Raw genomic sequence first — 16,593 nt, 5'->3', positions numbered from 1 at the left:
AAGGGCTTGGACCGATTTATGGAGGAGAAGTCGATTTATGGCTACCAATCTTGATCCTCTTTGATCTGAGATTGCAAATGCCTTAACAGTCCAGGTGTTCGGGAGCAGCAGCCGCAGAAGGCCATTGCTTTCTCATCCTGCATGTGAGCTCCCAATGGCACCTGGTGGGCCACTGCGAGTAGCAGAGAGCTGGACTAGATGGATTCTGGTCTGATCCAGCTGGCTTGTTCTTATGTTCTTATATTCTTACCTAAGACCCAGAGCAAAGCAGCTTCCGAAGTCCCAAAATACAATGACACAGCTTCCAAAATAAGTTCATAGTAACTCCCAAAGTATCGAAATCTTCTTGTGCCCAATGTTTTAAAGCCTGTAGTACAAAATCATCTTATGTGTTATCAAGATGCAATATTCTTAAACTTACCATAACCATAGTTGTATAAAGGAGAACATTTCTTTTTCTAGTAGTTAGAAGCAAACATTGCTTTTAAGACCACTGTAGCACAATTTGATAAGGCATGATGATCGTAGGTAAGTAAAGAAAGTCCCTGTTGTCTTCGGTTTCAAATAATCTTCTTCAGTGCCTCGATCTACAAAAAATTCACAACTCAAGAGTAAACAATTCACAATGTTTTATATCAGACCACATAAAAAAAACTTGCCCCAAGAGCTTGCATGTTTAAAAAGACCCCAAATTAGCCTTCCTTTCTCTTTCATTTATAGAGTTGGCTTCCAGGAACACGCTATGCAAAAGTGTGCTTAAATGGCATCCCAGAAGCCTAGCTAACTTCAGCAATATAAAAAGTCAGGAGATTCAACAGGTGCGTCCCATGGCCCACTTAATAAGTGGAATTAAATTACATATGATTAAGTGTATCCACAGAAAGTGATTCCACGTAGGCAAAATATAACAGATTAAGGGATGTGGGGGGAAAAAGCCTTATGGGGGAGAAGTCCCCACAGAACAGGTTCTAACTCATTTTATTTTGCTGAACCTGGGTTAAATGAAAGTCACTAAATTGGCAACTTTTCCCCGTAACCCGATTTCACATGCTTCCTGCTTGCTTGTGCAAACTATGGCAAGCAGGAAGCATTCTCCCCCATGCCCACTCCATCCACCATTGTAGGCAGCTGCCATTAGAGTGGATTCTCTAGGCGGCTGCCATTTTGTGCTGGTATGTTTGTGTGTGCGTGTGGCGGGGGGGATTCCCGGGTGGGGAGATTCTCAGTGGGGGGATTCTCAAGTGGGAAGATTCTTGGATGCATATTTCACAGGGAAACAATGCATTTCCTGCACGAAACTGCCCTCATCCTGTTGTTGGGCTCCTAGCAATCTAGGATGTTCCCTGCACCCGCTGTGCAAGTGGTAAGACAGGCAACGAGGGTTCATTTAACCTGTTTGTGTTGCCTGTGCAGAAGGGACCAGAGCTAAACATTATCAATGTGGGTGTTTAACCCTTAAAATGCCACTACTTCTTACCAAAAACTAGGATGTAAATATTACTCCAAAGTATACCCATCTCTATGTCTTATATATAGCTATTAGTCTGGGACTGAACAGTCCATGAACAATCCTTACGTTTCATTTGTTATGTATTTATTTGCAAGTCATTAATGTAGCTTCTTTAATTAACACTGGGTTATACTTAATACTCTAAATTAAACTGTTTTCAGCATCCACAAAGTGGATCCTTAACAGGGACCAGGTTATAAACTTTATCCTAAGGTATGTCAAACGTAGGCTGACCAGACGTCCCGCTTTTGGCGGGACAGTCCCGCCATCAAACAATTTGTCCCGCGTCCCGCGTGTTATTTCAATTGTCCCGATTTTTGGGAGGCTGCCGCACTGCCTTCTGGGGCAGTGTGGCAGCCTCCCACCACACTGGCAGTGTGGCAGCCTCTGTTACAGGGTGGGAAACGGCAGTGCCCCAGAAGGCAGTGCGCTCCTGTGGCTGCACGTGCATGAGGCCGCCTACCCCCGCCCCGGTTCACAAAGGTGACCATCTGGTCACCTTAGTCAAATGACAATGTCGTTTCTTAACAGGGACTGAGTTGTTACATTACACTAATGCACTGACATCACTTCTGGCCTGCACCAGAAGTGATGTCATCATGTTGCCAGTGACATGAGGAAGCCCTAATATTGGGATAAAAACTCTATGCCAGACGCCATATTGGCATGTGTTTAGCAATGGAGGCCTAGGCCTCAATTTGCTGCTGACAAGTACCCCCATCAGTTGGAGGGAAGGGCCCCAAAGTTAAGAATCTTCCACCTCTGGTGGGAAGTCTGGCAAAGATGTTGCAGAGAATCTACACCAGGTGTATGATAAAGCACTGTAGTAAAGAAAACTATGTCCTAGATAACTAAAGCTGCAGGATGTATTTTTTCACTTTTGAAGACTGATACAGACATTGGGGGTGAAAAGCAAAGGTCCGTCACCTGCTATGATCCTCCTATTCAGTCACACAGAGGAAGTGAAGCCCAGCTTGTTCCCGTCATGTTTCCGAGAAGAGGTATTGTGAAAAGCACGCAGCTGAGCCATTTACCAATTCAAGCCCTCCGCATTTCCATTAATACATGAAGTGTTTGGAGATAGAGATTCATGTGAGAAAAATATGAAGGAGGCAACAGCTTTTATAATCTGATTTTGTTTTGATTTTTGCAACAATCGGGAGTTTTGCAGGTGCCTCAGAATAAGCCCTTAAAGAGAAAGGTAATGCGATGAGAATCAAATGAGATGTGGGCTGTTCCATCTCCATCAGTTGGCCAGTCTAGGCTATGAGAAACCAAGCTGATAGCTTGGAACCTTTGGCCACATAAGACAGGTGAGGCTGAGGCAATGAAGAGGAACCCAGGGAATCTTCCTATGGTAATAAAAAACTGATCAGCAGAGTCGTAAAGAAGACGAGGCAGAAAATGATGATTTTGAAGTGGGTAATAAAATAACCAAACACAGCCACAGTAATTCATCACAGAGCCATCCAGATGGAGCTTCATGAAATAGCCCGTCTTGGCAAATTCAGCTTGTTCTGGGAAATGGTAATAAAAGAGCAACAAGAAGAAAATGAAGACAGTAACCAAGGAGATGTGGCTCTCTTACATCTTTTTTTAAAAAAAGTTGCTGTATATTGCAATAAATTGTAAAGGCACGTGTTTATTTAAAGCTTCCAGCAAGGAGGTTGTCCTTCCATTAGCAGTATCACCAGTTGAGGCCTGTTTAATTCATATAAGAGAAAATGACGACAGGAACTCAGGGATACCACTAAGATATGGGTTATAGCTGGCTCCAGCCCCTGGTGGTTGTAGAGGAGGTTCTGTGAAGAAGGTCCTGCTACTGTGACCCACTTAGCAGACCTTTTTGATTCGTCCCACAGAATTCAATAGAAGCCCTTGAGAACTGTGGGTGATTCCGCACATGAGTAAAATAAGTTCGACCCAGTTCCCTGAGAAGGGTACTGACCTAGGTCGAAGCCATTGTTGTTCCCCACTGCAACCAGCTTGATCCCAGCTCGGAGGGCGGAATCATCCTGTGCCTCTTCGCCGCTCCGTTCCAATTGGCTACTGTTCTACGTCCATGTTCCATCTATCCCCACACACGTTATAAAAAAAATTGCCACAGGAATGGAGGGACGAAGGTGGCGTTTTTTGATTGGCCAGCTGTACGCATGCCCGAAACACTCAGCTGTGATTGGCTGAATGGGGGACTCCTGGCACCAGAGATTCCGCACTTTACTGGAATTGAGCTGAGTTCGAGCGTGGTTCCCTGAAATGTAGTAGTTCCCAACTGGAGTTGGAAATGTGACCGTTACACGGGGCGAAGCTGGTACAAAACCATGTCGATCCCAGTGGTTGTGCGGAGCACTTAGGTCAAACGCAGCTCGAACTTAGGTCGATAACGCAAGTGCGGAATCGACCTGTGTCAGTCTATATTGACACAACTCTGATGGGGTTCTCTAGGTCTGAAGTGGGATAGAAGTTAGAGAAAGTGACAGGATTATCCGGAACAGTCATGCGTAGCGACAACGGTTTTGTGGTGAATTTGAAGGGATTATGGGATGTGAAATGCCCCCTCATATCAGCATCTTCTTCTATGGCAAGTTTCTCAATCACAGAAGTGTGGTCGACGCAGCAGAGTGCAAGAAGATAGGGAGAGTCCACCAATTACGCACATATAGAGTTTTCTTCTGGCATTGTGCTGAGCCACTGAGAAGACAGGGTTGTCTAGGCAACTTTTCCTATGTTCCCATTTGTGCTATGAAGAAAGCACAATATCTATATGTTATCCTGACAATAATGTGATGTCCTTCCAACAATTTTTGAGCAAACCTGGCCAATATTTGTAGGTGCCAATCACAAGCAATAAAAAGAGGGAGTCCATCTTTGCTGACCATGAATGAGACTCTGAAGTGGACTTCTTTGGGAGAGAAAAGCCCAACTTCCAATTATGTGGGGTTCTAGCCTACATTTAATAATTTTAAAACCCTCACCTGGGTAACTGTGCATGTATGTGTAGGGTTGCCAGCTCCAGGCTGGGAAATACCTGGAGATTTTGGAGAAGGAGCCTAAGGAGGGTAGGATTTGAGAAGAAGAATTATTTCAGTGGGGTATAATGCCATGAGAGTCCACCTTCCAAAAAAGCAATTTTCTCCAGGGTGAATGGATCTATTTTGTCTGGAGATCAGTTATAATACTGGGAGATCTCCAGCTACAACCTAGAGGTTGGCAACCCTACTATATGTGCCTCCAAGTCACAATTTACTCATGCTGACCAGCAAGTGACTTTAAAGGCAGATGAGAAACAGAGGTGGTTTGCCATTGCCTTCCTCTGCAGAGACTTCCTTGGTAGCCTCCCATCAAATAGTGATCCTGCTTAGCTCTGTGGTGGCGAACCTTTGGCACTCCAGATGTTCTGGACTACAATTCCCAACCGCCCCTGCCAGCATGGCCAATTGGGCTGATGGGAATTGTAGTCCAGAACATCTGGAGTGCCAAAGGTTCGCCACCATGTCTCCTTTCCTCTCTACCAAGGTAACTATTAACTTCATTCCTTTGTCATTATGTCTTACATGTCCCAGGTAGCCTGATACTATGAGAAGAAACTGACTTTTTTCCAACTGAACACCACATTTTCTTTCCCTTGTGTTGCTTCATTTTGTTTCCTGTGGCACAAAGACAAGACAAATCCCACTTCATCTTTAACAATCGCTGTTAGCCCTTGAAAAGGTGCAAAGAACATGTTTGTCACTTTTGAGTTGACATCTCTGGTCAATGACAGATGAATGGCAACAGGGACCCCGCAAACAGTCAATTATCTACATTATTAAGCAGTGACTTCTTTTACAAGGAGTTGGTTGTCATTTTGGAAATGTATCACATCACTGAGCAGAGGTGGGATCCAGCAGGTTTTCACAGGTTCCCGAGAGTAGGTTACTAATTATTTGTGTGTGCCGAGAGGGGGTTACTAATTGGTGATTTTGCCACGTGATTTTTGCCTTAGTTACGCCCCTCCTCTCAGCAGTAGTGCACAGAACTTGAAGCAGTCTAGCAGGAGGTGCACCGGCATGCGTGGCAGCCTGCGCCTGCGTGCATTCGTTTCCAGCCCAAGGACCGGCGCAGTGGCTGCGTCCTTGCCACAGCCCCGCCCAGGAATGCCCCACCCCCGGAATGCCCAGCCATGCCCCCATCATACCCCGCCCAGCCCCATTGGCATTACACCACAGTTTGAATCCCACCACCATGGGAACCTGTTACTAAATTTTTTGTATCCCACCGCTGTCACTGAGTAACCCTCAGCTATGGATCAGGTACAGAAGCAAGGTGATATGGGGGGGAGGGGAGAACTAGTAGAAATATGTCAGAGCAATTAAGCTGTAAAATGTGGGGGAAAGTAAAGGACAGAATGAAGAGATGGAGGAATAATAGGGAGATGGTCACCTTTGTTAGATTTTCTCGAGGTCATTCTTCCTCTCTGTCATTCTGTTCTTTTCTCTTCCTCTGTGCTGCACAGTTTGCTACAACACTTGCCACTGGGCTAACCAAGGCTGACCCTACTAAACTTCTGAGATTTGATATGATAAGGCTAGGCTGGGCCAACCAGGTCAAAATGGAAAAAAATACTTTCCAACTAAAATACTCAAGATATTTATTTCAATTTCGAAATCTTTGTGGGACCTACAAGCTTTAGATACAACTAAAAAAATTCATGTCTTTATGCATACCTAAAGACTCCCAAAAATATGTGGGAGACCCCTGCAGGTATGTGGGTAGCCTAGTGTTGCTACTTTTGTGATTACAACTGGAGGCAGTCAGTTTAGTATTACAAGTACCAGTGAAGCCAATGGCATTGTAAATCATGCTTTTTTGTCCCCAGGATGTTAACTGAGATTCTAACGTTAATAAGTCCTGAATGAACTTTTCAGTTCTCTATTGAATGCATCTTCAAAAGGCAGGGAAGAACTTTCTGCTAAGTCCACATGACCCAGCTGCCAGGGTTAATGTCAAGTCTCCATTTCAAATAATGAAATGGATTTGCAGAAAAGCCATCATAGTATTTTCACACTAAACTGTGAATTCTTGTGAGATACGTGCCTTCATAAATTGAAAACTGTAGCAGAGGTCATTTCCCCACATACCTCGACCACCCTTTGCTGTGCGCTACTCTCAGTGCGCATCATTTCTGGCGCGCTCCCGGGCTTCCCCATGACCCCGTGCTCTGCGCTATATTGAGGAGCTGTTTTGAGGAGTGCCGTTTTGAGGAGGTGCCAGGAATGACGTGCGCTGAGGGGGCGCGAGAGTGGCAGTGGCAGGGCGGCTGCGTTGTCGCTGCCCCTGTAGTGGAGAGTGCCGCGGGACCCCGCGCTACTTGGGGAGAGTAGCGCGCAGCAGAAGGTAAGTGGGGAAATGACCAGAGTTAAGGGTAGAACAGTCACACCCCTATTGTGCTGCAATATTAATTAAGCTGGATGGTTTAACTGAGGTACATAAAATCGGGGGTGGGGGTGGGGAATGAAATCAAAGCCTTATTTACAGTTTGCTTCCAAGTTGCTAACCGCTAGGATTGGGGTTGGGGTGAATGTTTGAAATGCATTGGTCATCGTGGTACGAATGGGGATGTCAAACATTAGAAATAAATTCTCATTCTAAATTTCGACATCTTGTCATCTTTAATCATGTTTTAAAATCCAGTGTCATGTAACTGAAATAGTATAGAAGAATATACCAAGTGATGGAAGCAGATAAACCTACCTGTTAACTTAAAGACACATCAAGAAAATTCAAAAAGACTTGGAACATATATAATGAATTCTTGGACGTCACTCTAAAGGATTAATATTCTTACTTACCTGTCAGGAAGTAATGTTATAATGATGCTTAGTTTCCAATTCAGATGCTACTACCTGTGGAGCAATTATAAACTCAATTTAAATTGAAAATATTGATGATTTTTTAAAGGATTTAATAGTAATTATAATTTATAGTTGTTATCAATGATCTGTTGGAATACAAAGTACACTTACCTCTTAAGTTCTTCTTGTTTTCTTTAGGATATATGTACATGTAACCAGTGGTGGGATTCAGCAGGTTCACACCACTTCACCAGAACCAGTTCTTGTAAACAACCGATTCTTAAATTATTTGACTCCCACCACTGCATGTAAGGTATAACCCAGTGAAATTAGCAAGACATATATGATGACATTCAATAGTGGAAGTCATATAACATCCACGTTTCTTGGTTTTTTCCCCCTTTTCTCTTTTTTTGGTTACTATCTCTTTACTTTTCATCAATATAGGTTAATTAAGAGAATTATAGAAATAGATGCGATATTAAGAAAATAAGTTATGTTAAGGCATATTGATGTCTATCTCTCTGTTTTGTTCCTTTCATTTTTCTCTTTCCTGTTTCTTCCTCAATAGTTTCTTTCTTTTTCTCTTTTGATTATCCTGTAAAAGTTTACTAAAATTCATAATATTGTATTCCTTTTTATACTTCAATAAAATTCATTTTTTTTAAAAAAAAAGGAAGGGAAAGGAGCTTGTAAACCCCCTTAGGTCTCCCTGAAGGAGAGAAAGGTGGGTATAAATCCAAAGTCTTCTTTTTCTTCAATGGACCCTCTTTCCTTGACCCATTTTAATCTTATTTCAGATTTGGCTGTAGAACAGAAATAGCTCTGGTGGCAGAATTCTGGTTGGAAATTAACAAAGGGAGCACAGAGATGCTGGCACAGTACTCAACATCATATTTCATCACCATGGAGGTCCGTGGCAGCTGCCCACTGATGCATCTGCCCCTTGCATTTTTAACATTTTCAGCCTATGGAAAAGGGTAGGAGCAGAGGTGGGATCCAGCAGGTTCTCACCAGTTCCCGAGAGTGGGTTACTAATTGGGTCCGCTTTCCCATTAGAAATTCCATTAGGTCCCAAAATCATAAAGTCCTGTTGTTTCCTATGTGGCTGGTTAGCGAAGGTAGAAAACGGGACAATTCTCCCTGTTGGGCTGTTTTCAAAACATGTTTTAGAAATATGGCAAAGTTCCTTGTTTAAGGAAAGTCTCCTTCTTTTGATTTCTAGACACAAAATTAAGTATTTGAAAGTATTAAGTATTTGACAGGCAGTCAATTAGAGGAGAAGTAGTTGTTTCTGTTGGCAGTAGACGATAGGACTTGCTATAATGAGTTTAAATTATGGACAGAAAGATACCAGCTGGAAATTAGGAACTTTTTTTTACAGTAAGAGTTTTTTATGGTAACAGAGAAGTTATTAATGTCCTGCCCCTGGAATGCCCAGCCACGCCCCTGTCGTGCCCCGCCCAGCCCCATTGGCGCTACGCCACTATTTGAATCCCACCACCATGGGAACCTGCTACTAAAATTTTTGGATCCCACCACTGGGTAGGAGGGCAAATCTGCCGATGGGAGCTAGAAGGTTTGTCCTTATTGAGGGCAGTTGAGCCAACCTGTGGACTGGGCGTCACCAGTAGACATGAGAAGAAGGGCAAAACATTCTTTGGGGACAAATAGGAGGAGGCAGTCCTGAAGACATGGAGGGCTTTAAAAGTGGGAACTAGTACACTGAACTTGACTTAGACTAATCCACTGTGGAGCAATACTGCTTGAACTTATGCCGATCGGGAGCAGACTCCTGAAATCTGGCAGTCACCCCCTTCTTCAAACTGTGCCCCATCACAAGTATAAATGGGAGCTCTTCTCCAAAACGGTCGTTACAATTAGGATGTTTTCCCCAGAGCAGGAGTGTTTCTGGCGTTGCCATTTTTAATACCCTCTTTGGGACGCAGAGAGGAGAAAAATCTGAAATGAATGCTAATTACATTACACGGAAGCCAAGAATAATTACTTGATTCAGTTCAGTTCAAACTGTGTCAGACCACCTGCTACGGATCCTTAAGGAACTAATGATAGGGCACATCAAAGACTGAAGATAGGAAAACTAAAGTTCAATTTATTTTTTGCAGCAATTTCGTTCATTTGCCTAAGCCTTTCATCCAAAATATCCTACATCCGCCCCAGGCTCCCCATTTTATTTATGCTTGCTTGCCAGCCAATTAAAGTCCCATGAGCTTACACCCTGTGGTACTTTTATCTTCTGTCTTGGGTTTAGGTCCTTTTAACTCTCTGTAACAAACCTTGATCCCCAAGGGGGGAAGATGTCAGACAGAAGTCTGAGCACCAGCCCTCTCCGCAATCCTCATAGGGGAGGTTCAGGTGCTTGCAGCCAGTGAGTCCCACAACAGAAGATGATGACTACAGGGTTCTTTGAGGGTTCTTTGCTTGGAAGGCCATTATTTCTGCTTGAAATAGCTACAGTTCCCTCTTCCCTTCTCCACATCACTTCTTCCAATCACCCTGTGTAGGAAATTAAATGATCAACTACTGGATAGAGAGTTCTCTACCCTAATCACCGCAGCCAAGAAAACGTGCTCCCCCCTGTATTTTTCTCTCCCATTTGAACAGGGCCACTTGGCACACTACCTGTATTGCTTAATAAACCCCGTTCAAAGGAGAGCCATAATGCTCGCCAGGTTTAATGTTATGCCTTCTGCCTTGTTGCATGGCAGATTTAATAAGCAAGAAAAGGCTAAAAGATTGTGCCCATGTAACGATGGCTCTGTTGAATCTCTGGCCCACCAATTACTACACTGTCTCAGATTCAAGGAAATCAGATCCAAGAATGTGAATCTTACTCCTTTACATTTACCCGATCTCCCCGATTTATTTAGATTACACTACTTGTTGGACAACCCTGATCCTTCTCTCTGTATGATAGTGGCAGACTTTCTCCTGGAAATTACCAAATGCCAGTAGATTTCCTTCGACCTTACATTTATTTCCTGTTTTGTATATGCTTTTTAATCCGTTTTTTTATTATTGTTGTACTGTTGTCTATGCCAATAAAGACTTGCTTCTCAATCACCCTGTGCTCCTCCCTTTACCTTCTTCTTATCCCTCTGAAAAAGGTTCCTACCCCTTCCCCTGGATCCACCTGCACCAGGCTATTAATGGCTGGTGGGCTGTCTGTTGAGCCCTCCTGGTTTGGGATTGGGCCGCCAGTGCTCTTGGCCCGCCTCCATAATTGCAGCCTGGTCTAGGCTGTGCAGGCCCTGTCCTATTCTGTGGAAAAGGCTGGGGCCTGATGATTGTAGCCCGATTGAGCCTGTGTGGGCCCTGCCCTGCCTCTGGGGAACAGCTGAGTCCAATTCTTGCTGCTTAGGCCTTCTTGGAATCTCCTTGCAGCTTCTTCTGACTTCTGGCTTCCATGAGGTGTCTTTGTTCACTGGTAAGTCCAGGGGCGGAACCGCCAGTTGCAGGTTATCCTGCTATCCATGGGTGGGCATCCCTGAAAGTGAGGGGTGTGAGGAGGGCTGCTGGGTGCTGGAAGACAGTCTTGTCCCCAGACACCGTCCTAACCCAGAAGGGTGTTTTTTCCCCCTTGAGCAAGAAGCAAGGGATTTGGTAAAGATGAGACAAGTTGGCTTCCAAGAGATTGTCTCAAAATTCTCCTTTGGCAATTTGGATGTCATATACTCTTCAGGTTTTCCCTGGGGGCTCAGAATGCTCCATATCTATAATTGATCTCCAACAATATTTAATTTCAGTACTTTGACATCTGGCTTTTGATACGTTAGTACTTAATAACTGGCAAGCAATGTATTTGGTAATAGTGGGTTGTAATGAGGTTTCCCCCCTTTCTGCCTTAAGAACATAAGAACATAAGAACAAGCCAGCTGGATCAGACCAGAGTCCATCTAGTCCAGCTCTCTGCTACTCGCAGTGGTCCACCAGGTGCCTTTGGGAGCTCACATGCAGGAGGTGAAAGCAATGGCCTTCTGCGGCTGTTGCTCCCGATCACCTGGACTGTTAAGGCATTTGCAATCTCAGATCAAAGAGGATCAAGATTGGTAGCCAGAGATCGACTTCTCCTCCATAAATCTGTCCAAGCCCCTTTTAAAGCTATCCAGGTTAGTGGCCATCGGATCTTTGGGGGACACCACTCCTTACATCTCTCCATTGTGAGAATTTCCCATTTACACCCACTCTTTCCTTCCTGTTTCTCAACCAGTTTTTAATCCATAGGAGGACTTCCCCTCTTATTCCTTGATTGCTGAGTTTTCTCAATAGTCTCTGGTGAGGAACTTTGTCAAAAGCCTTTTGGAAATCCAAGTAGACAATGTCCACTAGTTCCCCTTTATCCACATGCCTGTTTATACCCTCAAAGCCTTCAGAGAATGCTTCCTACAATTATTTATTTTTTTCCAAAGACCCTCTGCAAGTTTATCAGAATGTCTGTGCTGGTGGTGTTAATGGATATTCTTTTTAATTCCTCTTTACCAAATTTCTTCCTAAAATCAAACAATCTGTTTCGTGCCCTCTTTTTAGGAACTTGAGGATAGTTTTTAATTGCTTCCATTTGGATCAAACATGCGTTCAACAAGAAGAGAGGCAGGAAGGGCAGTTTTGCCAAATTTCAGAATTTCTACTTGTAACAAACTAGCAAAGTCCAGGCCAAAGTAACCGTTGTCAGTTCTTTATTGTGCTGGCAATCATAGTCAGATACAGACAATGCAAGGTCTGAGGCTCTCAGACCATGCATAGAAGATTTTATACAGTGGCATATCACATTCCTGCCAATACAGAATAAACAAAGCATAGTTGCCCACAGGCAAGTGGAGATAACCTACAAGCGTAAATCCCCATCCCAGGCAGAAAGCCAGAAGCAGCTGGCAGCCACCTCCCAAGGACAGACCACACACTCACCACATCCTGACACTACTCTGTTGACGTTCAGAAGCAGGCAGTCTCCCCTCTCAACTTTACTATCCTCCTGTTGGAGCATTTTCATGTGGCGTCTTACATGAAATAACTGCTAGCGCTGATGTTCCAGAGGGTAGTTGTCTGGTTTCCACTAAAACCACTAGGTTTGAGTATACCTGTGTATTAGAGACCAACAAGAGTTTTTAAGGTATACACTTCCAAAAGTCAAAGCTTTCTTCATCTATTCTAGCTGCCCAGTAGGAGATCTGGGATGTGTTAGTGAAACCATATCATATTCATCTCCTTCAAGACGGATGTAGATCTTGTTGAGCATTCTGGAAATCAGAGGCCGTTTCCGCACGAAGGCGGAAACGGCCGGGTCGGCGTTTATGACTCCGACCCGACGACGCTGAGACCATCCGCATGGACGGTCCTGGGAACAGCCGGGCAGCCGGTGCCATGGAGCCCGGCGCAGGGCAGGGGGGCGTGTCCCCAGGCCTCGGCGATGCGCCGGAGGCCCGGGGACAAGGTGAGTGCCGAGTGGGGGAGGCGGCGTGAAGCTGCTGCCGTTCGCTCGGCAGCGGCTTCACTGCGGCGTTTCCCCAAAAAGAGCACTGGGAAGCGCTCTGGGGAAACGCCGGCTTCAGGCCGGGAGGGCGGCGCAAGGGCTGCGTTGCAGCTGTGCCCCCCGTGTGAATGGCGGCCTGGAGACGGCGTTTTTACCATCTCCAGGTCACCATTCATTGCCCGTGCGGAAACAGCCCTAATGAGATCCATGGTCACAAGCCTTATAAGGAGAGAAACAAGGACAATCATTTATGTGTTTTCTTATATACTTTTCAGGGTTGTTGTTTTTTCAGTGAGGAGCATGCAGAATTATTTACTCAGGTTTACTATATACAGTAAATACAACACACATTGGAACCTGGCAGGCTTTTTACATTCAAGAGATGGAAGAGATGCCTACAGCATCACTTAAAAGTATTGATAGCCTGGGCCTACATTTCTAGGCTGTAACCAAAGCCACAAAGCTCCTGCTGCTAAGTGATTGTTCTTCAAGGTGGCAGCACTTGCAGTAATTTATGAAGAACAAATGCAAGACTCAGAAAACTGCACGACTTAAACACACTCAGAAACAATTACTCTACAAAACTCTTGCAGATGGTATCATGAGGGTGCTCAATGTTGTATGATAAATCGACTGTGTTCTGTAATGGAAATATGTTGGATGCAAGCTTACCCCTTCTATAAAACAAGAATAGATCTTTGTGGAAGATAGAGAAAGGCAAACCAGGACATGCAAGAGAGGCATTCCAGGAAGAAACAATTCCTTACCAGCAGTAACGTAGGTATAGATTTTTTATGGGGGGGGGGTTGGGGGTGAGGCCACGCCCCCCACCCACCCCTGGGAGTGTGGCCACGCCTCTCCAAGCCATGCCCATGGCCTCAGTGCTTATAAAAAGCAGCTCTCCGAGGCAAGGGACGGCAGACTCCTGTGACCTGCCCCCCCCACCGGCTGGGCTCCCCTGACGCACTATACTTCCCAGGAGACCTTGTGAGCCCCAAGATCTCCTGGGAACTGTAGTTCCTCAGGCAGTTTTTCCCCTGAAATATAACTAGGCTGCTTTTTTCAGCCTCAAAAAGTACTACAAAAAGAAAAGGAATGTATGTAAGTGTGGGAAGGGGGTTGGGGTGTGTGTGTGTGCCACGGGGGGCAACATGGGGGGGCGCAGGGGGTTGTGGGGAAAGGGAGAGGGGCCAGGGGGCAATTTTGCACCCACAGGCATGCGCCCGGTGCACGACGCACCCCCCCCCCGTCCCCTTGGCCTTCCGCCACTGCTGTAATGACACTGAAGGTCAGAGGTTGGTTAGGGATTGAAAGAGGGATGGGATTGTTGTTGGCTGGCATCCTCCTATGAGTAATGTACGGTTGGAGGAAAAGGCAGGGGGGGGTGACATCAGGTGTGAAATTTGAAATGTGAAATTAGGTGGGAGGAAATGTCCTCACAGGAAAGGAGGATCGACCTTTGGCCTGGATATAAATCAAATAATATGAAATCGTCTGGATGATATACACCCCTACTGAGTGCTTTTTTTCTTCCCAAACCCTCCCGAAGGCCCACCCCCAAATCCCAAGCCAGAGTTGGAAACCATCTGCTCATCTGACTTTTACACACTATTAACCTGTCCTGTTTTCTGGGTATGGGAGAGGCAGAAGGCCAATGAGATAGGAAAGACAGTCCTAGTAACACACACTGATGTTAAATATAGGAATAAATAACTGGCCAGTTCCTACTCAACAATAGTAGCCCTAGGGAGGGAAGTCAGCATGGTATAGTCCTGTCTTGGCACATCTCAGAAGAGTCTGTAGCTGGATGGAAGACTACCAAGGAAGGATCTCTAAAGAAAGGCGCTGGCAATGCAGGGAAAACCCTCTCTGCTTCTCACTTACCTTGAAACCCCCTTGAGGCAGTTGTCATGAGTTGGTTCCAACTTGGCAGCATATACATACACAATAGCACCCTCCAAGCTGCTGTGTGAGGTGCGCACCACACCCTGCAGAGAAGGCAGGGAGAAGTGGAGATTTCCAATGCTTCTTCAGCTGTATTTCTGCTCTCTGATTCATCACTAGATCCATTGAAAGAAAGGGAACCATTCAGAGGTGGGATCCAACCAGTTCTCACCACTTCTCTAGAAGTGGTTACTAATTTTTTCTGAGTGCCGAGAAGGGGTTACTAAAGCAACCCGCCCTGCCCAATAGGGACTGGAGGTGCGTGTGTGTGGCGGTGCCACTGTTTGAATCCCACCACAATCGGAACATGTTATTAAAATTTTTGGATCCCACCACTGGAACCATTCTCAGTTTTCTAAAATATTGCTATGCCCTTTTTTGCTCAGACTAGAAATCAGTGGTAGCGAACCTTTCGCTCTCCAGATGTTATGGACTACAATTCCCATCAGCCCCTGCCAGCACGGCTAATTGACCATGCTGGCAGGGGCTGATGGGAATTGTAGTCCATAACATCTGGAGTGCCAAAGGTTCGCCACCATGGGACTAGATGGACACGGTGGCCACTTGCCAGTGAATCCACCCCTCTGCTGGGGCAAGTGCCCTGAGGACAAATCTGTTAGTGTGACCCTGTGCTACTCACGGCAGTGAATCCTCCACCTTTGGATGGAGCTTGGATGGACACCAAAACTTGACATTTTTTAAAAAAAAGATTGCAGTGTTGATTTGCTTACTGCCTGGTTTGCCACAGGTGGCTTGACTGGTTTTCCCATGTTATATATTTAAGCAATCCGATTATCAGCAGTGCCATACCTTTCCAATATCTGTGACATTAGAGATAGATGAGCCTTTTCTGTTCTTCGTGGAAGATTTCATTGCTGGCCCCACGGACCAGCGATGTTGTCCATGCTCAACCAATGCAATCGAATCGGTTACATTCTTTTGCATTGTGAGCCATACTCTGATGACAGGCATCATTTAATAATCCCCTTATCTCAATTCAAATGCCTGGATAATTATCTAGTGAACGCTGATTTAATTCTGATGAAGGACTTGATGGAAGACAGAGTGAATACTGTATGTGCGGTAGCAACATTTTTCTTTTTAGCTGTTAGCAAACAGAAGGTTTTTAATAAACAAGCTGGGAGGTTAAAGTTTCCTATTCTTATTATTTATTGGACTTAATAGGCTGCCCCTCCCCTCCCCTTTTGGGCTCAAGACTTGCAACATTGTTTAAAATACAATAATAAAAAGTCTACCAATTTTAAACCGTCTAATAACTCTGTCTTTTCAGTAATTCAGTGCAGTTCTCTTCTTTTCGCCTTTGTTGCTGGTGGTGTCACTTCCATTCAAGTCTTTGTTCGACATGGCTGCAGGACAGAACTTCATGGGGTAAACACACAGAGTGAGTTCAAACAAACTGTCACCACCGCAGACTTGCTCAAAGACAGGAATCAGTACTTTAGAAGCAGAATTCGTGTTTTATTTATGACAAGCGTAGGAAAAGCTGATGACTATATTATTTGAACTGGACATACGGTGACAGGTTCAATATTATATTCCCCCAGTAAAAACATGTCCGACCCACCTCCTTCCTTTTCCTCTCCAAAGGCGAGAAGACAAAGACACACACACATTTCCCAGGGGAAAGGAAAAGGAGGGGGAAAGCGAGAGGAGGGCATGCATACACATTCTTTAGACAGTGATAACAGCAAATGGGTTTCACTCAGTGGTGGGATCCAAAAATTTTAGTAACAGGTTCCCATGGTGGTGAGATTCAAACTGTGGTGTAGCGTCAATGGGGCTGGGCGGGGCAC

The sequence above is a fragment of the Sphaerodactylus townsendi genome, linkage group LG08 (assembly GCF_021028975.2).
Source record: "Sphaerodactylus townsendi isolate TG3544 linkage group LG08, MPM_Stown_v2.3, whole genome shotgun sequence".
NCBI lineage: Eukaryota > Metazoa > Chordata > Lepidosauria > Squamata > Sphaerodactylidae > Sphaerodactylus > Sphaerodactylus townsendi.
Note: the sequence above shows the minus strand (reverse complement) of the source record.